Below are 25,360 nucleotides of genomic sequence, written 5' to 3' on the forward strand. Positions count from 1 at the left end.
CATTTTTGAAGGCCTGAGACTGGAAAGAAACACATGGATGAAATAACCATAGGTCTGTATACCACTCATTTTCACATGTGATATTTTAAGTAAACTGGAATGCCCTATTATACCAATGATCTCATCTATGATCTGATCTCAACAAGCTGAAGTCAGGAAGAAAGTTTTTGCTCCAGTATATGCAGATTTGGTTCTTTGAAACTTTGAAACTGAAATGTTACTTGAACAAAATAAATAAAATGTATTCCTGTTTTATGTTTTTCTGCTTAATTTTGTTTCTTCTTGCACTCCTTGTACTGAAGAAGTCACAATACATCACTCCTGGGTGGCCCTAGACACTCAGTCTTTGAGCAATAACAAGGGACAAACTTTTCATGTCTTACACATCCTACTCACAAATCTTTCTTAACAATTACCTTAAAATTTGCTCCAGTATGGCATTAAAGAAGCTCAGTGAAAAGGGAAGAACTCCTGTCTCCCCTTAATTTACCTTCCTAATTCAAGTAATAGAATTCTATTTTATTACACTGAGGAAGGGAGGAAATAGTCAATGATATTTTATTCGTTATAGTAATGCTAAGTTAATTACATGTAACAAACTGTAAACAGAACTTCTAAATAAAAACAACGTATATTTTTATTATTCACATGCTATAACTGGCAAGTGGTGAAGTGTGTGGCATATGCAGTACACTAACAAAGGTATCTGAAAACCTATAGCCAGACACAGAGAAAATAAAAAAAAAAAAATCAGTTAAAGGTGTAAGTATTTAATATTTCTCCAGAGCTTATCCAAACTTTAAGAAATGTATTGCCAGCTAAGAACACCTGCAATGTGCTTTAGTAGGCTCCAAAACTTAGCCAGTTATACCATAGAACCTAAAAACAACAATTTTCATCTCTCCAGGGGAAAAAAAAAAAAAAAAAAAAGTTTTCAATTTATTTTATTTATTTTTAAAAGTTAAATATTTAGTTTCCTGTTTAAAACTTGAAGGCATAGCAACTTCAGTTTTCTATTTAGACTTTTTTTTTTTTTTTTTTTTTTTTGTAATGCATCCTAATGTTAGAAGTATTGAAATAGCTTTTATATTTTTACTGAGACAAAGTGTGGGAGTCACTGTGTGCAGATCTCATACTCCTTGGAATTTCCCTGGGAGCATTTTGCTAAACAAGCCTTGGCAATCCACCAGCATCTCAGTTCAAGGGCAAATAGTGGCATGAACTATTAGGAGTTCACTAATGAGTTCTGGATCTAGAAAATTTCTATGAAAAGTTAGTGTTATCCCTACACAACATCTTGAACTCCAAGAGCTGTTAACAGACTTACATACACAGGTAAGGGTCCTGATTCTTAGAATGCTCCACCTCTCAGTTTACTCCATGCAAACAGTGCTTAACTCCATGTACTAACACGACAATGAGCTATAACAGAGCACTGCCTTGGCAGAACAGTACTGGGTTAGGAATCACATGGGTTTACATAGCTTCATCACTGATTACACTCTGCCAAGGCTCACAGAAAATTCCAAAGTAACTTCATTAAGGGGTGTGCAGTCAGGTAATGCAGGTGGAGTTTTTTTTACCTTGGAAAGGTTAGCAACTTTTTGTCAAAGAGAAGGCAAGTAGTTGACTGACCTCGTCAAGATGTTTGAGCAAGCAATTAAAAGTAAAGAAGAGACTAAGAAGAGCAAACAAAAAAGGTTCCTAACCATCATTACATCAAATAAAATGATGAAACATGTAGAGAGTTGAGAAAAAAAAAAATCAAAGGAGCATGAAATTATACTTTGATGAAAAATATTTAAAAAACAAGTCCTATATACAGAATAAGCAAATGATTATGAACCATCACAAGCACATACTGTTTTTCAGCCTCTGTTCAAATGGACTTAGAGTGGAAAGTTTGCAGTTAATTACATTCTCTGTTAAGGCCTAGATGGTGGGTCTTCAGGATTTCCTATATTTATTTAGAATATCTATTAAAATGAGAACAAATGCAATATATACAGACACAGTAATAGATAATAGGATACATCACCTTACCTACATAGACAGTCCACAACTGAGCATTTGTTACTTCTATACTTGCATGCCAAAGAGAAAAAGGAAGGTATTTTCTGGATCCAAAACTTTAAAGACATACTTAAAACTTCAGCTTCTCCTTGTCATCTCTGTTATCAGAATCCCTACAATTATACATACACCTTTTTTATTCACATTTCATGACAGCCTCCCAGAATCTATGAATAACAGTGTGGTATGATTTGAAAAAGTACGTGCATATGCTTAAGGAAAATGAAAAATAGGATAAGCCTGGTGTTCAACCTTTACTATACTGCATGATGGATGTAGAGCTGCTCTGCAAGAATTTATGAATACTGCATGTTGACCTGGTTATTGAAATGTTTATTGTATGACTATGCTGGACTATTGAGGAAATGAGGAGGAATCACTCAAAAAAAGCCACCCCGTGGTAACTTCTTAAAGCTAGTTAAGAAAAAATGCCTGAACTATCTCCTGTGAAGACTCTGCCTCCCAGATGCAGAGGGCCATTATATTGTTTGGTACCTTCCACATGCACTACATCTCTTAAATGTTTCTGCTCTATCTTTTCAAGCTCTCCTCATACCATTTTAAAAGTCATCCCAGATTTTTGTTTAATAAGAAATTGGCTTCACTGAAGAAGAGTGGAATTTTCTTTAGAAATTCTGACTCTAGAGTATATCATGTTTTCCCTCAGAATATCTTGGCTCTGCCAGCCTATTTCTCAGCTCAAACTACCTCTATCTTGCTTTCTTTTTCCTACTGTATCACCCAGTTCAGTTGCACTGCAGATTAGTTCCACATGTAATATTTTTATTGTTCCTCATCTATTTACAATTGCTTCTTGAGAAATGAGAAATTGTGTTTGTCATACTCCATCCCCCAATCTACAGTACACTTGATGGAAGTAATAACCTGTCTTGTCTAAACAATTGGCATAAGACAAAGAACACACAGGCATGTTGCTAATGCAGCACCCAACATAGCTTCAGAAGGCTTTGACAAGACCAGTCTCAGATGCTGGCCAGTTATCTTAGTACAGACATTTTAAAAACAGAAGAGTCAGCAGTTTAAATAATATCACTTCTGATGCCAGCAAGCTGTTGATCTTTATGATAATTAGCCTACTGCAAAAACTCTTAATTTTAAATAGGAAACAGTACTGTGGAGTTTCATTTGTTACAATTATTTTTTTTAAAGCGTACAGTATTGAAACAGTAGGTAACTGACACAAAGAGGAAGAGTAAATATGCATGCTTGATTAGGGAAGTTCACCAGGAAGATACCTCATTGCGATTCCACTAACAATGAAAGTACCCTCAATTTCTTCCCAGCCCCCCCCTTTTTTTTATCTCATCTTTATCATGGATTTATTTTTTCTTTACTTATTTTGTAAGATTTTTGTTTGAATTTAGTTAGTAATTTCTGTAGTAGTATGCATATTTACCTCAAATTTTGATCTGATTACTCCTATTAAAAGCAAATATATATTTATATATATATATGCTTGAAGTTCCATATTGGTTCTGTGGCCATTAGAAATACACTAGAAATGCACTACAGGATTCAAACATAATACATTTCTCACATGTAGTTGGCAAGAATATTTAGAAAGAGATACACAGGACTATGTAGGTGTCATGAGTTCTTATTGCCAGCTGGTACATTATCAAAAAAAACTCATGCACTCAAGTGCTAAGCTTTTGCAGTGACTTAGGTATTTTCCCCTCTTTTCCAAAAGCCCTAGCATGTCTGCCTTCTCCATCAGGTAACTCTCAGGTTTAGCAGTAAAAATTCTTTAGACTGAAACATATTTTTACTGTGGGAATTAAAAGTTCTAATAATGTATCATAATTAAAGAAAACAAGATAGTTTTATAGCTCTAACAAAGCTAAAATTTACATTTCTTATGTGAAAATAAAGGTCCAGTGTGCTTCTTTTGAATCTGAGAATTCATCGCTTTTACCGTGGAAAGTATAAACAAAACTGGTTATCCATATTACACATTAAACCAGAGCTCAGAAGAATTACATGACTGTTTAAAAATAAAAATCAATGTTTGAAATTGCTGATTATTTTGCTTCACAAAGACAGGTTTTAATAAAAAATGGTCTAATTATTGCTGTTAAATGGAAGCTTTGATGGATATTTCTGCAATACTTGGCACAGCAAATGACACTTAAAATTTGTTTCTGAAATAAGTTGCATCTGTGTGATTAGAAAAATACAGCACATTAAGAGTATAGTGTTGAGAAGATTATGTTAGTAAATTTTGTATTCAGAAGAAATTATTTTGAAGTTATATTGAATTCTCTCATTTCAGAGAATCATAGTTTTAAACAGATCTTCACCCTCTGCACATACATTTCCAGAAATCTGCTTTCTTTGTGAGGTCATCAGGATTTAAAAATAAAATTATTACTAGGAACAGTTTGCAGATATCCCTCTGTACGCCATGAATGAATCTGCACTGAAAGACCTCCAAGTACACTTACCACTCATTCATTTGTCAAAAATATGAATAAGCAGCCCACATGACAATTAAAACTGCTGTCAGTACAACAATTATAGCTCCTAACACAGTCACCCAAAAACATATGTACTAGATAAGAATGCCACCTAAGAGGGAGAAGCACCAAGGTGCCCAGAGGCAGTTCCAGCACACTCCGGAGAGCTGTGGGCACCAATGCCCCGCTCACCCGTCCCAGCCCCAGCATCTGGCATGGATGGCTCAGTGCTGAGGTCTGCTGCAGACCTGCAAAGGATGTTTCTATCATGAGTTGCACTGGTTGATGGCTTTCTGGGTAACAGATATTCAGCTGTTCACACGAAGCATTTCAGACCTGACCAGTCTCACTGCCAGCCGCATCGTTAAGCGCTCAGTCCTGGCAGGATTGGAAAGGGCAACAGCTGATCTTGTCGGTCATTTCTTCTTGAACAGCTCCTAGGCTAAGATACACAAGGTGCCCTGCTACTCAGTGGCCTGTGAGGAACTGTTTGAGGTGGAAGTGCCTGTTTATTTTTTGTTTTAATTGGTTTTATGACATTTTTGCCCTTGTTCTGTTCTATCCAAGAAATTCATTCAATCACTCTGCTTCAGCTGTGGGACTGAAGAAATATTATTATTCAAGTCTGCATTTTTACCACCTGAATTGACCTAGACATCCTTTTAGATGACCACGTGGTCTGATATCCACTGGAAGCCGCCTTGGCTATCTTTTTCCTCTGGGTGGTAATATTGCCCTCTGCACAGGGCTGCACTTTGGAACCACTTGGGTGCAGAGGTGCAGCAGAGCCAGCAGTGTATGCATGGAGACAAGCTTTTTGTTGAGTGTATGGCAGCTGGGCTCCAGAAGAGGTGTGGGGGGCAGCGTGAGATGTTGTTCAGAGCCATAACGCTGCAGAGGGCCTGCTGGTGGCTGAGCCCAAAGGCTCCCCACCTCCGGCGTGACACTGCCACTGCTGAGAGGGGCACCGGGCAGGGAAAGCTTCAGATGGCAGTTTGCAAGGTGTTGTTTGTGGGGCCTGTGGGAGTCTGGTACTTGTTCCCTCACACTCAGCCCATGGCAGACGAATCCCAAGCCTTCCCAGACGTTCCACAAAAGCTGTACATTTAATAGGGCTTGCAAAAAGACTAAGGGTTTGCTTCTCAAATAAAGAAGGGATGAAAGGAACTTTCCTGGGGTTGTGCTGGCTCAATTCCTGTTTGATTGACTGCTCATGCTGGTGCGTTGTTGGTTATTAAAGCTGGTAAAAAAAAAAAAAAAAAAGCACAATTTCTGTCCTATGGGAATTTCCTGTACTTTTGTTTTCATTCTGAAACATTTGTTTTTATTCTGAAACAGCATTACAAATTTCAAAATAATGAACACTTTCATGGAATAAGTAGTCCTAAATGTAAATGAAGAAGTGTCATTGTGTGTGTGTGCACAAGAGCACATTTTCAATCCAAAAGGGTAATCTTTTTTCTCTCCCCTAGACAGCTACAGGGGCTTATAAGAGCTTTATTTCCCGATTTCTTATATCACTACTCTAGCTGATTGACCCAGCTCCTTGGGAAGACTACAGCATGTACTGCTGAGCTGCCACCACGACACTTTTCCTCCCCCTCCTTAGATTCCCTGGCCTGATCAAGTCCTACATACACAGGGAACCACGAAGCTACTATCTGAAGATTTCCCCAGAAAATTCAGCAGGCACCAAGCTACCAACAGCTAGTTCCTACACCCTCCTTTCCTTACAGTCTTTTTGTGAGATGCTCTGAGTTGAGGAGAGTACACGACTTAAAACTGTGAACATCAGCATCCTCAGTTGTCAAACGGTCCTCTGGGGCTACAGACATCCCAGGCAGTTCAGAGCAGTCTATGCTAACTAATCCAATCCCACATTTTGCTTAGCTTCAGTACAAAACCAGCAACAAAATCCATCTTCTTATACCCAACATGACTGTAGTTTGAGCGAGGATAAATGAGAACCAGCAGCTGGCAGAACTGGGCATGTAGATAACTGCAGTGTTTAACAATCACCATCCTGCATGGTAATTGCGGCTGTCATGAGCACAGCTCTGTCTTATTTTCTTCCACCTTTACTCTATAGTCAAAATACTGACTAGTCAAAAATGAACAAGTGACATTCTGCTCATCTCCAAAGCCAGAAAAAGAAGGCACCAACTGTCCCATCTGCACACCTCCTGAGGCTGCAACAAGACCTTCGTTATAATTTCTGCACTGTTCATCCCTCAGTCAGATCCCACCATCCCTGGTTGAACTGTGTGGCTGTAAGGCTAATATCACTGCATCACAGCCTACTAGGCAGAATACAGCTGCGTGAGTGTCTCTCGACTTAAAATAGTCTTTATGAAGTGCTGTGCTTTAGGGAAATAATGTTAGCAAGGAAATGTCAGATTTTGCTCTAGTCGTTCAAGAACAAAATCTAACAAGGTGGTTGTCAGCTATTATGCTTTTGCACTGAAAAATTGTACAATCCTTTTAAGTTACATATAATGATTTTATAGCCTTTTAACAAGAGGAGCACCACTGGGTAGAATTTTAACAGGGGAAACAGGACTGGTGGGTTTTTTATTTATTTATTTTTAAACAGGCTGAATTCCCCAAGTTCTTCCTTGATTTAAGCCATGGTCTGTATTACAAACAGGAGAGATTATAAGCATCTGAAGCAGCCATGGTTTTGATAAAACTCTCTTAAGTAATGATGATCCAACAGCATTCAGACAAGTCAGGGGTCAATATGACCTTATTTGCCTGCGCCTTTCATTAGGAGCACTCTTTCTGCAGTACCATACTTCTAGTACCTCTGAATACACAGAGGATTCATGCTTCAGTTCTGCATGTATTAAGAATGCAGCCATAGCAACTACTAGCATTAATGAACTATTTGCTTATGCAGTAATAATTAACTTCCATTACATTACTTTGTGTGATTACTTTCTTAATTGCCTGAATTATGCATCCATTTAATATTTAATAACCATTCTCAGAAATCAGACACTGGTAAAAAAACAAATTGCTCACTGTTTCCTTGCAATAATTAAGCTCACAAGAATAAATGAAACCTTTTAAAAATGAATGCCTTGTGATTATATCCTTGCATATAGAACAAGATCCTAAATTAGCTATTTATTAAGTCTAAATTTAAGACCAAATAGTACATTTTTCACTTATGCCTTGGGAAATCAACCTATACAGTACCTGACATCACCAGCATAATTAAGTGCCATCTATTTACTTTGAGAGTCACGAATTCTGCATTAGTATTTAGAGCATTCAGAAGTGTGTGGGGAGAAATCTTTTAAAATGCCTCCTTGAAAAAAAAAATAGCATCTTCTTTACCTGAGATAGCTGCTTAGTTGTGCTTAAAGTACTGGAAAGATCCATGAAGCGTAAAGAGACTTTGATGGGGAGAGCTAGGGAGGATTTTTTTTATTTTTTTTTTTGGTCATGTTTTAATTTACATAAAAACAATGGAAATACAGTGATACAGACTGGGGTCAGGCTTACCAAACAGGATGAAATTCATTGTTGTATATGAAAATAATGTTTACAATCAAAAACAAGCAGTCTGAGCTACTTGCTTTTTTTCCCCCCACATTGTCATCTGTCTCTCTCTGAGACCTCGTGCCCTGCTAGCACCCAAGCAAAGCCACATGCTGATTTGCAAAGTGATAATGCCGTTATGTTATTGCACATCAGCTTTGTTTCCCAGTGGTTTGCAATGAAGTCACAGGCTTAAATAAAATGTGTGACTGTTTTATTGTAGGCGGTTTTGACGAATAGAGTCTATTGAGCTGGACAAGACAGATAACTGCAATGAGGTTTTTGTGCTTTGCTTTTTTTTTTTTTTTCTCTCTCCCTGAATTGCAGCTGCAAAACTGCTCTGCCATTCCACATTATGGCAGCCATGTACAGATGTGTTGATCCGAACCATAACACTGCTCAGCTGACGCTACAGGGACACTGGCATGTTACTCCCCATTTTCCTATGCACATATACTGCAAACAAAACATATACAGAGAAAAATATATTCCAGGCATCCTGCACCCAAGTGAACCAATCCAACAAGAAGGAATGAGAGGGCTTCTCTGCTGTGATGCAGGTGGGAGTGGTGGCTGCCCTCTCCCCCATGCCCATGCAGGAGCCTCCTTTTCCCCAGGACACACAGGAGCCAGGGCAGGAGGGATAGTTCCTGGTGAGGGTGTCAGGAGCCAGCCATGGCTGCTAGCCTGAGCTCCCAAACTGAGCTAAATTGATGCCAATCTCACTGGCTGTTGTTACAGTGGGCAGCATCATTAGGATTTGCTTTTTAAATGATCTCTCAGCCTGTAAGTCTGAGAGCTGCTAGCAAGGCAAGGTTAGAAAGAAAATGATGGCAGCATGTTGATGCTTCACAGACCTCATGATAGTTTCCGTCTGTCATTATTTACGTCTGACTAGATGCGTCATGTCAGCTACCTAGAAGGCACTTTAATATGAAGCTCTTGTTTTCCTCTGCCTTTGCACATCCAGACTGGGTACTATTATTTTTTTTGCATCACTACACTTAGGTGAAGCTTGCTTCAATCTCTCCGTAATGACACGCAAAGAAATAGAAATTGTTTAGCTCGTGTTATTATACATGCTTCTATTCTAACAGACCTCTTCGACATTGTTCACAAAATGGTGAATTTAAATCAATAAACAGACATCTATCAAAAGGTCAGCTTAATTTTATTTGTCCAGCTTCTTTACCAATATTTTAAATAAAAGCATTTTTTTCTTTAGTTGCTGATAAATGTTGTATTTGAGGACTGAAGCAGCAACCTATAACTTTAATGGCTGATGACAATTAGTAGTTCAATTAAAATGTTATTAATACTGCATTATAATGTGATGAGTTCTGTCAGGGTCGATGTAAATAAGGTTACAGCTATCAAGTATGTGTCAGTTTTGCCATTATGCTACCTCTTGGTAATTCAGATTCAAAGCATTCATTGGCACTGGTTTGGGATGAAATGCGTAACTCACTCCTGAGGAGTACAGCTAGCCCTTAATTCAATCTGGTAACTTTTTACAACAATATTGGCTCACGCAATACAAAAGGACCTTATCCTTTGAGCCTTCCTGCAGACAAAGCTCTTGCTTAGAGAGGCGCTGCCCCTGACCCTCCCGAATGGGTCTGGCAGGCACCAAAATGCCCTTTAAAAGCCATCCCCCTGCCACATCCTAAGGAATGAGTCAACCGTAGCATTTATTATGTCCTATTTATAAATATATATTTATATATGTATAATATATGCCCCAAAATAGCAGTTGAATCATTTGGTGTACTGACATTGCTGAACAATCATATGAACTTATTAATACAACCTACATTGCTTTGTCTTCTTGTTTTGTCACATGAAAATAAACAGCAAGCTCTTTGCATGCTTTCATTCGGTTGTGCTGTGAGGGGTCTAGCACAGCTTTAGGTTCAGTAAAACAATCAGCAGCTCAATACCACCAAAAATATTCAACAGCACTTGATCAGCTGGATTTTGTTCATTTACATTTGGATTTTTAAAGTTATAAAATAAGGTAAATTCAAAATCCCTTTAACTGGCTGACTGCATACTTGCACTGCATACACTATGAAGCTTTCTCAAGAATTATGTATTGTTTTCTTTAAAATATTTTACTCTGCTAGGTGTACTTATCAGTTTAATAGATTTCTCACACTACCTTCTTTAAAATTTAGTAAGGCAGGTAGTCTTCTGTAAGCATTACTCATCCAAATGAAAACATTACCAAGTTTTCTTATTAACCATGTCAGAGGGAAAGTTACTAACTTTACCTCTTTTTTTTTTTTTTTCTGAAAATGATAAATTTATGTTACCAGATCAAAAGCATTTCTCTAAATCTTTAAATAACATTTATCTTCAGACAAACAACAAGCAGAAGATAATGCTTTCCTAAAGTTATGAGTACAGCTGGCTGAGTTACTCATTGAACTAAATTCAACAGATACATTATTTACATATTTTAGTTCCTGAAAAGCCCATGGATTTACTGTAAAGGTGCTGGATGTTTGACATTTTCCTCTGTGATAAATCTATTTAAAAGAATTTTAAGCTCAGAATAATTTACAAGCAGCTCACTCCAACTGGCTGTTTGTTATTCATTATTTGTATAATTAGATTGGTCACTTGAATCATAGGACTTGTTTTTCTTTTTACATGATGGGATGATATTAGTACTGCAAAGACACCACTAGCCTGTCTCCATGGATGGTGCCCTAATGGTTAGTTTTTTGAAAGCATTATATGGGGTTGCCATTGAACTTTGTGAGCATGCCTTTGCTTTCCACCAGCATTGTAAACTGAGGGAGGATGAGCTTTTTTTTTTTTTTTTTTGGTTTGTTTTTCCTGGACAGTTAAAGGTTTTCATAGGAATTAAATCCATCTCCCATCACAGGCACTTAATGTGTGAAAAGGCATGTAGTAAATGAAACCCCAGAGGTAGCAACCTGCTTACTATCAGAGAGGCTATTACATAAGATGTTCCCCATATGAAGTTTATGATGAGCACATCTGAAATATAGCCTATAACTTTTGTGAAGAAATCTTTACTAATAGAATCAGGATAAGAGGTAAAATAAACATTAATATAGTAATACAGTTTGCTCCTTGAGTTTGTCATTTTGTCATGTGTGTGCTCCCAGTATTTTTCATGCAGTAACTGTTATAATTACCACAGGCACGAGACTGCAGGACACCAAGTGACAGGAAAAGCTCATGAGGGTTCCTGAAGTAACAGCACTGGGCTGTAAACTGGATTATAGCAGTTAAAACTTTTTTCTTTTTTTCTCAGAAATGCTGCCATGAAAATGGTCTGAACTGCGCTGACTGATTCTCAGGATTTTGAGTGGTACAGATACCGTACAAGATGATGGCAGTGAGTGGTGGCAGGGCCACCACGAGGGCCTCAGAAGGAAAGGACAATTCTGTATGATGCAGGATGGGGCCTTTGATGAAGCAGAAGAGAGGGCATTTGGCAGACTGCTTCTCAATTTTCCCCTTAAACTGGGATTAATGCTCGGTGAAATGAGAGTTAAATGACAGCCCCCACTAGAAAACTGCTAGACACTAAAAAATGATGAAAACCCATATTTGCCATTTTAAAGTCCAAGAGGCTTCTAAATCAAGTGCTTTCCCTTGTTTAACTTTGTGGGTTTTGAAATTCAAATGTGGAGCTTCTCCAACTTTTTGGCCAGCTCTGCATGCTAAATACACCTCTCAGTTCTTCAGCATCTTTCACGCTGGAAATTTATAGATTATGAGCCACAAGCAACACTTAATATTTGCAAATCCAGCTGTAGCCTCCTTTTAGATCAAAAATGCCTTGTAATGAATAGCTTTTCTTCAAATTTGACAAAAATATTATCCCTCCTGCTGCCGAAGCTGCTGATGGCCTGTGTGATGAGCAGCGAGCAGTAGGTGGCAGTCACGCCACTGAGCTATTTCCATAGTCCTCCCACACTGAAGCATTGTTAAAAGTGAGGGGAAAATAGTATCTTTGGGGGGTTTAAAAGGTATTGTTTTCATAAAGTGAACTTCTCGAAGGCCTCAGCTTTAGCAGCAGTAACAGGCTGTTTCAGATGAAAAGCACGAGAAGCCCTGAAACTTGGTTGCCTGATTTTGAGTTCTGGGTTTGTTTGGATCTCAGGTTTTTTGGGAGTTTTCTAAACTTATGGGAAGGCTCTTCCACCCTGAAGAGGAGCTGTGACTGCTCTGGACATTCCTTGGCTGGCCATCAGAGGTAGCATGAGGATCCACCACAGTACTGAGGCAGGATTTATCCCTCCCAGATGGGGCAGCGCTGACTCAGATTTGCCCTTGTGCAGACTGATGGGGTAAAACCAGAGCCCTCACTTTGCAGGCATGCAGAAAATAAAATAAAGTTTATTTTCCCTTTCTATGGTGCACACAATGAGAAATGCAATTTAACATAATCTCAATCTTTTTCCTCCTATTGAAGTAGCAAATATCATTAAAGATAAGTGTCTAGCATCCGGAAAGTTACACAGCAGCACAGATATGTCACACACACACAGGGCTATTAATCAGAAAGGCTCCCTCCATGCATTCATGGAGCTCACAGTATATCTCCTAACAGATCAGCAGCAGCAAGTTCTCAGGTACCTTCTACAGCAGTATTTAGCAATTGTGACAAATCAGACTAAAATTTGGATTTATACTTCTGGAAAATATTAGCAGTTTCATGAATACATTTTCTAATTAAGATCCTGTTACCTTGTTCATCAACCTATGCATGAAGTAAACCAGAAGTAAACTAAGAGAAGCAAGAAGTATTTTCTAATTCAGAAGTAGCAAACAGTGGATCTCTAGTTACTTTTTTTTTACACTACCAAAGCTGTGCCACTAACAGCCCTTCCAGTCCCACTTTGAGTTCCCAAACTATTCATTGGTACAATGTTTTTCACATATTTGCTCTCATTTAAGGGACTGTAGGACAGAGGTAAGGAGGTTTGTAATATTTCACTTAGAGGGATCATTCATGCTCTTTGTGGCATTAACTCTCATAAGTTTAATTTTATTCCTACAGGGACATAGAATAGCTTTGGGAAACCACTGAGCATTTTTTTGTTTCCCAACACAGTAGCTGGATGTTATGAGCTTTGCAATTCTGAAATGTAGGCTTCCTGAGCACAGACATGGCCCAGCAAAACCCAGGAATGCATTGAGCATGCATTGCTCAATGAGATCATCTGAGCAACACAATGAAGGTTAGCTTCTTGCAGATTTGAATCATGTCTTCTGCCATATAACCCACAACAAGGTTATGCAATATAACGGGTCAGACTCGTACTGTGATATCTAAATTTATATTTCATTTGGAGATATATTTATATATTTCTACAGTGGTGGATATAGGCTTAATATTTTAGAGCTTTAAATGGTTAAGAGGCTGAATGAGGACACCCTCCATGTTTTAGAAATGTCTCATCAAAGGGTCAAGAGCAGACACATCTATCTTATTCCTGTTCAGCAGGTAGAACAACAACAACAAAAATTAAGTGCTGTTGTATGAGATATGCAGTAGAACAATATCACAAGGCAGAGACTGGGTAAACTACTAGTATTTGCTGGGGAAATGTAAGGACAACTAATATCTAATGGTCTTGATTATGAAAAAAAGAAAAATACTCTGAAGTATCTTTTTTTTTTTTTTCCTCTATTTAGAGCAATGTGGTGTTTCCAAAGTTCAAAATGAAAACCTTGAAACCTGAATAAAATTAAATTTGTAACAAAACAATTAGTCCACAAACTCAAATCACCACAGTGTCAGACTTCTCAGGAAGCACCTTGCACCTTCAGAGCTGTGTGTGTTAACGCTGATTACAACTCTGCAGCCCTACAAAAAGTCAGTCAGGCACCTTCAGCTGGGAATGACAACTAACTTCTGGTTGAACTAAAACCAGTATTCAAGTCAATTGATCTGACATCTTCTAATCCACCATAGTTCCTGCTAAGTTGCTCCAAAATCTGATAATTATCCTTGGTGAACATTTATATCCTTTTCTAATGAAAATGGGAAGGTAGCAAATGAAAAGAAAGGAAAGATAAGCTTCAGATAATTTCTTTACCCTCCTAACCCTCAGCAGCAAAGAAGCTATCTCAGGATTGTTCTGTATCTCAGCAACTATTCCTTTACAAAGTCAGCTGAGAATTGAGGGCCTGAAAAAAATGTAATTAAAGGAGCATATAAATAAAGACCTCTAGACAGATGCCTTACTTTGCGAAATGTACTAAATAAAGATTCATCTATGTAAAAATAAAAAGGATTCAATTTCTTTGGCCATGCAAATAACGATCAAGCTAACAATACCACCAAGAATTCAACAGAATGAAAGCACCCACAGAGATGCCACTACCCCTTCTGTAGCAAGCACTGAATTGATTGAAACATCTTTAACAAACACACTGTAGTTCAGACTTGCAGAAACACCCCAGCCTGCCTAGCAGATTAAGCTGAAAAGCAACAAAAACGAATTTATTGTCTTACGGGTAGCTAAAAATTATCAGAAATCTTCAATACTTCCAACAGTCAACCAAAACCACCAAATCTTTCTGAAGAGATAAAGATGATGTACTCACAGGAGTGTTGCTAATCAGCACATGAAAACATGAGAACACAAGCACATTATCCCAGTCACATCATCTAATGTTAGCAATCAAACAAAATGTAGCATAGCATCAAGGAGATTAGGCTGGCCTTCTGCAAAGCCACCACTGATATGTAAAACTAGAAAAATATACAACTTAATTCTTGTTGTTACACTATGTACAAAATAAAAGGACAGCAGAAGGCAAGAAAGGTCATAGGAAAGCACCTGGCAGGCTTTTTGAGGGAGCCAACAACCACCAAAGAGTTGCAGAGTTGTGTGGTCAGCTGCTGCTGCAGTCGCTCTTACACAGAATAGCTTTTCCTGTTAGTGCCAGATTCAACTCTTCCTTTCTCTGAGAGGAAACAAAGCTCTTTTTCACATGAAGTTTTCCCTCAGATGTAAACACTAAGCAGTACCAGTATTTATTAGGAATTATATTTGTACTGACTTTATACTCATACTTTAACACTGTTTCTAATTTCTGTTGTGGAGGGTTGCAAAATCAAAGCAAGGACACAAACTATTCATGTAGTGTCAGGGACTGCAGGAACAAGTGTATTTTAACAAGGCTTTTATAGGCATGCTGACAAAAATGGTGTTGGAGCAGGCAACTTCCTACATCTTCTAGAAATAGGTTAATCAGTTAAAGAAAGATGATCTGTTGCTTGAATACCATAGACAACACTGCAATGTTACATTGTACTAAAAATATTTTTTTAAAATAAAAACCCATTCTTCACAGCTTTTAGGTTATTATTGAACTAAATATTAGCCAATACTGTAAAAGAATATTTAAATAGGTCATAATACTTCTGGCTGAATAATGCAGCCTTACAGACATAAGATGATAAATGAACACTGAGCTGAAAATACTTTGCCTACTTTCCCTGCAATATATATACATCAGGTATTTGGGGTTTGATTTTTCTGCCTTTTTAAGAGAAATATTCGATAAGAATATTTCCTCGTGCTAAAGAAAAGTTCCCCAAAAAGTAAGAATAAGTTGTCAGATTGGCCTTTTACTTTTCTAGTTTTTCATTCCCCACCATTTGCTGAGCTCCTCACCTTGCAATTTCCTGTGAAGAAAGACCTAAAACCTTGATTAAGGAATAGGCATAGAAGAGCAACCTCTCACACCTAAAATTTACACATCACCGTTCATCAGTATACTGTTCACCCAGTATACTGTACATCAGTATACTGTTCACTTTTACCAGGAATACTTTCATAGGCTCTTCAAAATACAAAAGGAAAGATAATTTAGATAATTTATTTTACTCCCAGAATGTAAGTTCGGGTTTTTCTCTTAAGTGCATAATAAAAAATATAGGAATTGCAAATTTAGTACTTATCTTTCCATTTTACTCAACAAGTTCATTTTGATTTGTGGAATGGAAGACATTAAAGGTGTCATATTCCAAAAACTAGTAGGAGAATTCAAGGTAATTCTTTACTCATCTTAGTTGCTGTTTCTCAGCTTTATATACATAGCTCTTGTGTACATTCCCTTTTCTTCCTCCACATCTTTCTAGAATTTGCACTGTCATATTTACTTTACACATTATACTACTACTTTTTCTTCATTCATAAATTAAATTTCTCTTCAGTCCCAAGAAGCAACTGCTCAAGGAAACCACTGTGCTCCTTGGAAGACAAGTAAGAGAATGAGCACTGATTGACAACAACTGTTTTATTTTATTCTATTTATTCATTTGTCTGCACAACATTTCATTTCTTTAATTGAAAAAATATATGGTAAAAAGAATGTTTGCATCCAGTACATTCAGTAAGCATAAATAGAGTACTGACTTCAGAAAAAAAAAAAAGAGAGAGGGAGAATGTATTTACTACTACTCCAAGTTTTACAACTCAACATATTTAGAGGAGGATCCAACCAAAATTTTTTATTCCCACCTGTGAACATCTTCATACATAATTTCAATAACTATTTGGTGCCCTTGAATATTACTCAAATTCATAAGGTATACATTTTCTTCTACTAATGTCCGCTCAGAGATTCCAGCATCAATCGCATTAGAATTTGCACTATAAGCATTTTGGGGCACATTAAAGTTTTTGTTAGACTTTAACAGTTGGTTTGTTGTGCTACCAAAGTCAGACTGCTTTTCCTGTTACCTTTGCACTCAGGAATGGACAAGAAGAGATTGCAGTTCTGGAGGTATTCGATTAATATATGAAGTGCCTGCATGCATATACTTCACAGATTCACTCAAGTAATCAGACTGTAGATGCTCACCTACTCAAATGCACTTATCCACCTCAAAGACCAGCAGTGGACACGCTGGAAAGTACAGGATGAACACATGGCATTTCCAATCTAAAATTCTCCACCACTTTTTCAGGAGATTTCTTGAGCTTGCTGTTGTTTGCACATCTAGCAACCCTTTACCAGGCATATCATCCAAGTATTTGCCCAGTCTTCCAAGGAGCCTCTACACACCTTTGGTAAGGCACATAATGCACTTTTGAAGAATGACATCTCCTGCTTTCTGAACCAGTTTTCTATAACCTTCATTTGATGGCCCTTGTCTCCTGTGCTGAAACACAGTGACAGATCTATCCCTCTCCAACTCTTCATGATTTTGTAGACCTCTATAATATCACCCTCAGTTGCCTTTTTCCTAGATGAGAGTCCCAAACCACTCAGCCTTTCACATTAAAGCCTTTGCTTACATGCTTGTTTCCCTCTTTTGAATCTTTCCAGTCCTAGTACATCCTCATTGAGATGAGAGAGTCAGATGTACGTGCAATATCCAAGGTGCAGGTGAACCACAGATTTATATGGCGGCATAATGATGTTATCTGTTTTGTTCTCTGGTCCTTTCCTCATAATTCCTAAAATTTGATTTGCTTTTTAGCCTGCTGTTCAGCACGGGCTGATGTTTTCATGGAACTATCCATCATGAGCCAAGGTCTCACTCCTGAGTGGCAACAGACAGCTCAGAGCCAATCATTTTATATGTGAAACTAGGATTGTTTTTCCCCACATGCATGACTTCACATTTATCTACACTGAATTTCATCTACTATTTTATTGCCCAGACACACAGTCTCTTCAGATCCTTGTGTAATCCTTCACAGCCTGCCCTCACATCCTTACTACCTTGAATAATTTTGTATCAACAGCAAAATTAGTCATCTCACTTCTCTCCCCCTTTTCAAGCCCTTTTATAAGCATGTTTATGAACAGCACAGCCCCATGGGACACCATTGGTGAACGCCCTGTGTTGCAGGAACCAACCTCTCACCCCTTAGCTGTCTCATGTCTTTTAAGCAATTAAACTGTTTTTCTCAATAGCTGAAGGAGTGATGGGAGGACACAGAGACAGTAGTTGTGTAAGCCCTCTTACTATGAAGAACAAGGTAGGCAAGAAGATAATTTTTTTTTTTTTGTAACACCAGATGCTATTTAGTTATTTCTAATATACACTGGGCTCATCCAAAAACACTATGAAGGTTCAGTTATTTTTACTCAAGTATCCAGAACTGACTATAAAATAACAGCAATAGTAGTTTGCGTGAGATAAACATTAAGGGCTTTTATGACCTTTCGATTTTCAAAAGACTGGCAAAAAGTTCTCTCCCAAGTGCAATGAGCCAAACCCACTTTGACATGGCAGAGCGGGGTTTTACCTGACTAAATGAGGCAGCACCCCCCTGTTAAAGGTACCTGTTCACAATTATATCTCTGTACAGTGACCACATTGATTTCTCCACATTATGCTTTTGGAAATCCTCCACAAAAGTAAGAAAGTTTTGTTTGCTTATGAGGAAAGGTTATTATTTTGACTCAGACACAGTACTGACAAACACAGCCATAAATTTACCTTCAGAGAGACCACTGGCAGGGAGAAGCAATACGAAACCGCTTAGCTTGGGCAGTTATATACACATGGAGCTGGATCCAGGCCAGATATTTCTGAGCAGATTTTCAGTAGCCTAACTTGAGCCTTTGTCTAGGAGGAATTAAGTTAATCATGGGATGCTTTGCACTGCCCCTGCATATGTCCCCGTGGATCCGTTTGGATCCATCACCAGCCTGCCATGCTCTGCTGAGCACTTTGGGGATGGCACAAGCAAGGCAAAAGGAAGGTAGCACAGAAAGTCTGCCCATGGGTCCCTAAGTAATGTAATCTTGGAAGAGAGGTGAAAAGCAGTTTTACAAGGTGAAAAGTTTTTTTTCATATTTGAATCAAACTTCAGAATTAAAGAGAATAAAGAATTCATTTCACGCATAAAGCGGTTTGCCCAGTTTGGACACACAAGCACATCATAACTTTAAGACATTAAATAAATTAAAGGTGATTTATGATCTGACAACTCAGTGGTCATAATAGGAGAGCGTTATGACTCCTATTCTTTGCACATACACAGTTTAGTTCAGGGTTTGCTGCTGTGTGATGACGGCCACATAGCTCCCTGTGATCCGAAGAAAATACCTCAGTGCAAACCATAAATTTGAGGTTAAAAAAAATGCCAAAGCTGCCTGCTTAAATTTGTTTTTCTAATACCCTCTGTAGGCTTCCAAAATCAACCTGGTTTCACTTTTGAGAATCAGAACACTGCTATTTAAAAGCCTGACTACAGATTTAAAAGCCTAATTTTAAGCACTCAGATTTGAAACTTGCAGCCTTATTTAATAAATAAGGAAAATAAAGGCTGAGGAATACCTTGAAGACAATATGAGGAAGGAATTAAGCTGCTTGCTTGTAAATCTCACAGTATGATACTGCTCATGCAGTGAGGGAATACAGTTCTTACTTTCAAACAAGCACTTTAAACTACAGCACTTGAAGGCAACTGGGAAGATGAACTTACTGACCTGGTAATTTCTAGGACCTTTTTCCAAAGAGCAGATGGGATCACAGACAGCAAGTCCATTCTCTCATAGAGATGAGTAATAACAGTGGATGAAAATTATTCCCAATTATGTATGAACAGTTTTTTGGAATAAGAATAATTTTTGATAATATACATTTTGATATTCTAAAAGCATAGAAAAAGCTTTTTATATGAAAATTACAAAGAAGAATCTATTAAAAGAAATTAGCCTTCTGAAATTAAACTTTATTATAGAGTTATATTTTCTCTAAAATGTAAAGATATAAGGCAGTTCTTAGGAGTTTTTTTTTTTCATTAGAGAAGAAGCAATATTGTACACTGATAAATCTATATGTACAGATACATTTTTCCCCTCTTGACTTATTAAAATAAAGGAATAAAAACACTGAAAATAAAGTGTACTGGTATTATTGAATTGTAAAACTGTCACAGGGTTTATAGCTAGAATGCCACTTGAAATCTAAATATTAAACACAGAATAATGCCTCTTGAAAACAGTCATGGAAGAATGTGATATTTGTTAAAATGTTGGTAACAAGTTAGTAGTAAGGACTAGAAATATTTAGTTTACAGTACCTAAGGATTAGTAGTTTCTCATGTGGGTATCACAGTACTAATCTTTTAATTATTATTTCATTTTTCACATGAATAAAGCATATTTCATTCACTTTTTTCCTCAATTTTTCTCTCATATCAACTTTCAAGGTAGAAGATGAAAGAGAAAAGCCTTTTTGTCCTCTTTTTTTTTTTCCCTTTCAATGTCAGACATTTTCTGCATTTCCAGGGGAAGGATACACTGATACATCCACCTATCAGCTTGGTTCCATACATATTTCTTTTTCTTGCCTGACCACAAAGAAACATTAGCCTAGGACACACATCAGCAGCAATTACCATCCCATCTTCACTTCAGTAGGCAATGAAAAGAGGATATTCATGGTGACAAGGAGCTGCAGTCCTTTGACGTTAGTGGCATCGGTGGAAACAAAGTGAAACTGCAAATACTTGCCGGTTAATGCACCAATAGGATATGCAATAGTAGTTCACCAAACTGAAGTTAGCTCTCATGTTTTATAAGCTAGTTACAAGGTCTTCTTAAAGCATTTTTGTGCATAAATAACAGTGCAAACAATTTGTTTTGATTTCTTCCTCATCCCATCGTTACCACCTACATCTGTATCTTATTCTGCCCCATTTTCTGAGAACTGATCTCTGCATCAGCTGCCCAAATGTCTTTCTGTAGTGAAATCCAGTGGAGGAACATTTCTGAATGGTCTTTCCTGAGACATGATAGGAACATTATCTCCCCCGATGCTACAACTCTTTCTGGGTTATCAGGGCTACCAGAACACTGCATTTTTGAGGATCATGCTTGCACCTTTCAGAGGCTTTGAACACTCTGTAGCTGAACAGTAATTTCTAGAGAGCTACAGGCATGAGCTGAGCTTGATGCACCAACAGAACTGGTGAGCTGCATCCCAAGGTCTGTCTTAGCTTTTTCCCTCCAGCGCCATTGACCACCTTCAAAGGGCTGATTCCATTCAAGCCTCCAAAGTTACAGTCAAGCAAGAGTCTCCAGCATACAGCAGATGCATTTCGTGAAATTTCAGCTATGGAACTCATTGCTGCAAGAGCCAAGTGAGTTAACTCACTTAGCTCCAAGCACCACTCAACACTCAGCACCAAGAGGCTTAACTCACTGGCAATAAAAGGAAAAGCTGTTCTTACTGCTTTGGCTTTTGTCCAGTAAGTCCTCATCCCTCTCACCTCATGCAAGCACATGCAAACCCAAAGAAAATAATCTTTCTTGTATACTCTTGGAAGATAGAGAAGGAAAAGGAGATGCAAAGAAAAGGTTAAGTAAACCTGGTTTCAACTTTTTTTTTTTTTTTTTTTTAATAAAAAGACAGGGCTGCTGAGTCTAGAGAAAGTTAGGTCAACTTAGCTTAGTAGCAGCTGGTAACAGTAATACAGTAACAGATTAAACTAGTTTCCACCAAATCAGAAAGAATCCTCGTGACATGAGACAAACATTTGTGGTCAGTGTGGTAGCCACAGAAAGAGATAAATGTGTTTGAGTGGACATGACTTCATACAGCACATGCTAGTCAAGTACACCAGCCAGCAGCCAAAGAGTAACAAACATTTTTCCTTTGCTTAACTGTCTATAAAGTTAGTCAGAAATCATATTGTTCATGTAGGCAGCCATACCACCTATCTGAAAATAAAATACTGTCTTCTCCCTGATGAGTCACTGATCAATAAGACGGGGACTAAAACCAGCAACAACAAACAAACCAAGACATTTTCTCCTGTTATGTCATTCAAACAATCTTTCCTAAGTTGCTGTGTACCATAAAAAACTGTGGAGACTCCGAGTATGAAAAAGCAGGAATTATCATTGTTAGAAACAAGAGGAGAAATGCATTTTTCACTTGATTTAAATATTTCAGATTCAGCCATAGGATGACAAACAGCTACACAAGCCTGGCCCTAATTGTGGGCTGATCCCTTACTAAAAAAAAGCAGACAAATGCCTTTTGTGCTAGGTTTCAAAACTAATGTTTTCCTGTGTGATTAAGCTATTAGAAGAGGATCAACATAACAACCATACCATGAAAAAAGAATCTCAGTGTCAGATTAACTCAAGTCCTTACTTTGGATAGGAAGGAGCCACTTCATGAATCCGAACATTCTTAAATTTAATGAGTATTCATAACCTGGATCAAGAGTGTTCGCAACTTGAAGCCAGGACTGGTTGTCACTAATCATACACACCCATACTCTTCACTTCTTGGAAGGGGAGAGGTGTTTTGGCTTTCTCTATTCAGTACAGAAATTAAGAAAACAGCCAGCACAATAATAATTGGAAGTGCCATAAAAATCCACAGTCAGCTTAAAAAGAAAGCTCCAGAAGTTATGTACCACTAACAAGCATTACATTTTTAAATTTAGTAGTTACATATAGAATGTTATATTAAAGTGATCCTGAAGGTCAAATCACCCTTATGCCAATCCCAGTTTATTTAACTAAAAGTGCCCAATCTAAATTTTTAACAAGTTATGTTTAGAAAGGTTACACAGTTAATACAGATGGCTCTCTTCCTTTCTCAGCTTGTGCTCCTCAGGGGGATCAGAGACTGTAAGGGCTGTCTGAGAGCTAAGGAGCATTCATAAGGGAGCATTTAATCCTCATTGTGAAGAAAGACAGTCACTCTGCAAATGAGAGCTAAAGAAAAAGATCACAGGTCATGGGTCCAGTTTGCAGAATCCTAAAATGCTACATCACTTGAATTAAATATATTTTTATATTAAAAGATTTTAATTTTTTTTAATAGAACACTGGAAAAAAGTAGAAATGCTAAAGCAGAACTAGACTTGGCTCTAAGTGCTGTTTTTATTCATACTTCATGAGACACAGGAGGAAAAAAGGACTTTTTTGCCAAATATGTATCTGCAATTTTTTTCCTGGCAGTATGTATTCCTCTTCCCCTTCCCTCATTCCCAAAAAATAGGGAAAAGTTTTAGTTGGTTTGGTTTTATTTGTTTTGTTTAAGTACTTGAAACACGTTTAAACTATTTAAAGGTTTACTTTACCTTTAGAATTGTTTTATTTTATTATTTTAAGATATCTTCTCAAGCACCTGGAACAAGTGTCATAGGTCTGTCGAGATTTACCATTTCAGCAGCTGTGAGTTATTTTTCCATATAGAAAAAAATTGTCTTGATAAATAACAAATGGCAATTGCACATTTTACATGGAAGACATGGCAAAGAAGGCAGCTTGTAATTCATGAAAAATCATGTAGAATCAATAGATCCAGTCCTCAGTCTGAAGCATTTTAAAATGGCAATGGTCACTCAGGAAAGGATGTCAAAACTGCCATCATTCTTTTCCTCATCTCTTAAACTCATGTAGTTCTTATCTGTCTCCTAAATTTCCCTGAACTGGAAGACAAAATTGTATAGAAGTCATTAAAGGATAATTTGTGGTATGGGGCCATCATCTAAGGTGGTTGTTTTTTATTTTGTTTGACTCAAGTTCTACTCAAATGTCTCTCATTTGCAGAGGTATCTATTCCATTTTTATTCAGGTCTCTACCCTGGCAGAACAGCCTCTTCAGATCCAGTCTTTGAAGGTTTCTCTCACCTCTCCTACTGCTTCTTTCCTTCCCATCTCAGGAACACATCCAAATCCTTTTCCCTCACCCACCTCCAGCAACCCTCAGGGATAAGACTCCCTAAATCCTTCCCTTCTGCCTCTGCAGTCTTTCACACACAATTTCCTCCAAAACCTCCAGAAGAGGCCCTTAATGACAGTAAGTTTGGTCTACAGTGCTCTGAGCATCCCCATTTGTCCAGACTCAGCCTCAGCCACAACCTTAATCATGGGGAGCAGGGTACGAGCTTTCCCTTCCATTGATACACCTGACCCTCAAACACAGGTTTATGTTAGTGACTAAAGCACTGCTTTCTTGTGTCACTCGTGTTCATAAGATAGCGTAGCATATCGCTGCACATTTCATAAATGAAACATTATTTCCATTACTTTTTTCATGACCAGGTTTACCTTTTTTAAAAGACTTTCTAAAAAATCCTGAATATGTTGCCAGGAACTAAAATAATGGAGTATGCAATATGTAAGGCTCAAAAATAAATATTTTACTACCTATGAGTGACAGACTAAACTACTGCCTTTAAACAAAACAGATTTTATGGAAGGAGAGAAACAATCTGGGAAGAGATGGACAACATGGCCCACATCTTGGGAAAGCCTAAATGGTCCGTGCTGGAGAAAGATCTGTCCCCCACCAGCACCACAGGCAACTGCCATGACCAGGCCTTCCTCCTCCAGCTGTGAGGAGATGCTGATGTAGCAAGGCAATTCTGTCCTTTTCTGTATATCCCCCAGCTACATCCAGGCTGAGAAGATAGCTCCATTCCATTCACGGTTCCACAGACCTCCAGCCCTTGGTTGTTCTGGGCCTAGAAGCCCTGCTCTGGCCTTCTACATCAGAGCCGTTATTTTAGGTAGTAGGACAAAAAAAATAATAAAGAGCCTTAAAGAATTCACAATTTGACAGTGAGTGTTGGCAGCTCAGAAACTTAAGATACTGAAGACCTGTTGGTAGAATTTTCTGAGCACTTGGTGGCAAACAAAAAATAATTCTACAGCAAGAACATGCAGGAGAATTCTCCTGTTTTGCTTTGTACCATTTCTTCTCTAAACTATTACTGCCAGGCATCTCCGGCTCAAACCTGATCTCTTTTTTCTTTTGTCATTTTACCTTTAAGACAATGGTAATAAAAACCCACTGATTACAAGATATTTTTTAAAGGAGTTATTGGTGGGGTGTGGTTTTTTGTTTGTTTTAAGCCATGTTTTCTTCGAGGTTAATAGGAATATAATCACAAAACATAAATGAAGATGTTTTGAAAAATCCTGAAGGGATTTTTGGAGGGTCACTTTAGACCTTCTTAAGTCTCGCATCAGAAAGACAAACACAAATATGAACGCTGCTACCAAATTACAGGAGGACGGCTCAGTATGTCATAGTTTAACCGCATGCTGCTTGTTCCTCTCCTGCTCACCAGCTTCTGTGTAGCACTGTTCCACCAAGGCTCTAGATCAAACAAACGATAAATTCACCAAGTGTTATTACTATTTTTTGTCCCCGTAGAGTTTTGTTTAGTTATGGTGGAATCATCTTTTTAACAGCTTTTCCACTCAGTTGATTTTGCTGAGAGATATTTTTTGATAAACATGTATGCCATTTTATTTCTACTTTTTTT

General features: G+C 37.9%; 1 long non-coding RNA gene across 2 annotated transcripts in view; it reads right to left on the minus strand.

Moving 5' to 3' along the window:
• Window positions 1-25,360, minus strand: part of LOC118170272 — a 56,873-nt gene that overhangs the window by 14,233 nt on the left and 17,280 nt on the right. The gene's annotated exons all lie outside the window — the stretch shown is intronic.

Source organism: Oxyura jamaicensis, chromosome 7, assembly GCF_011077185.1.
Source record: "Oxyura jamaicensis isolate SHBP4307 breed ruddy duck chromosome 7, BPBGC_Ojam_1.0, whole genome shotgun sequence".
NCBI lineage: Eukaryota > Metazoa > Chordata > Aves > Anseriformes > Anatidae > Oxyura > Oxyura jamaicensis.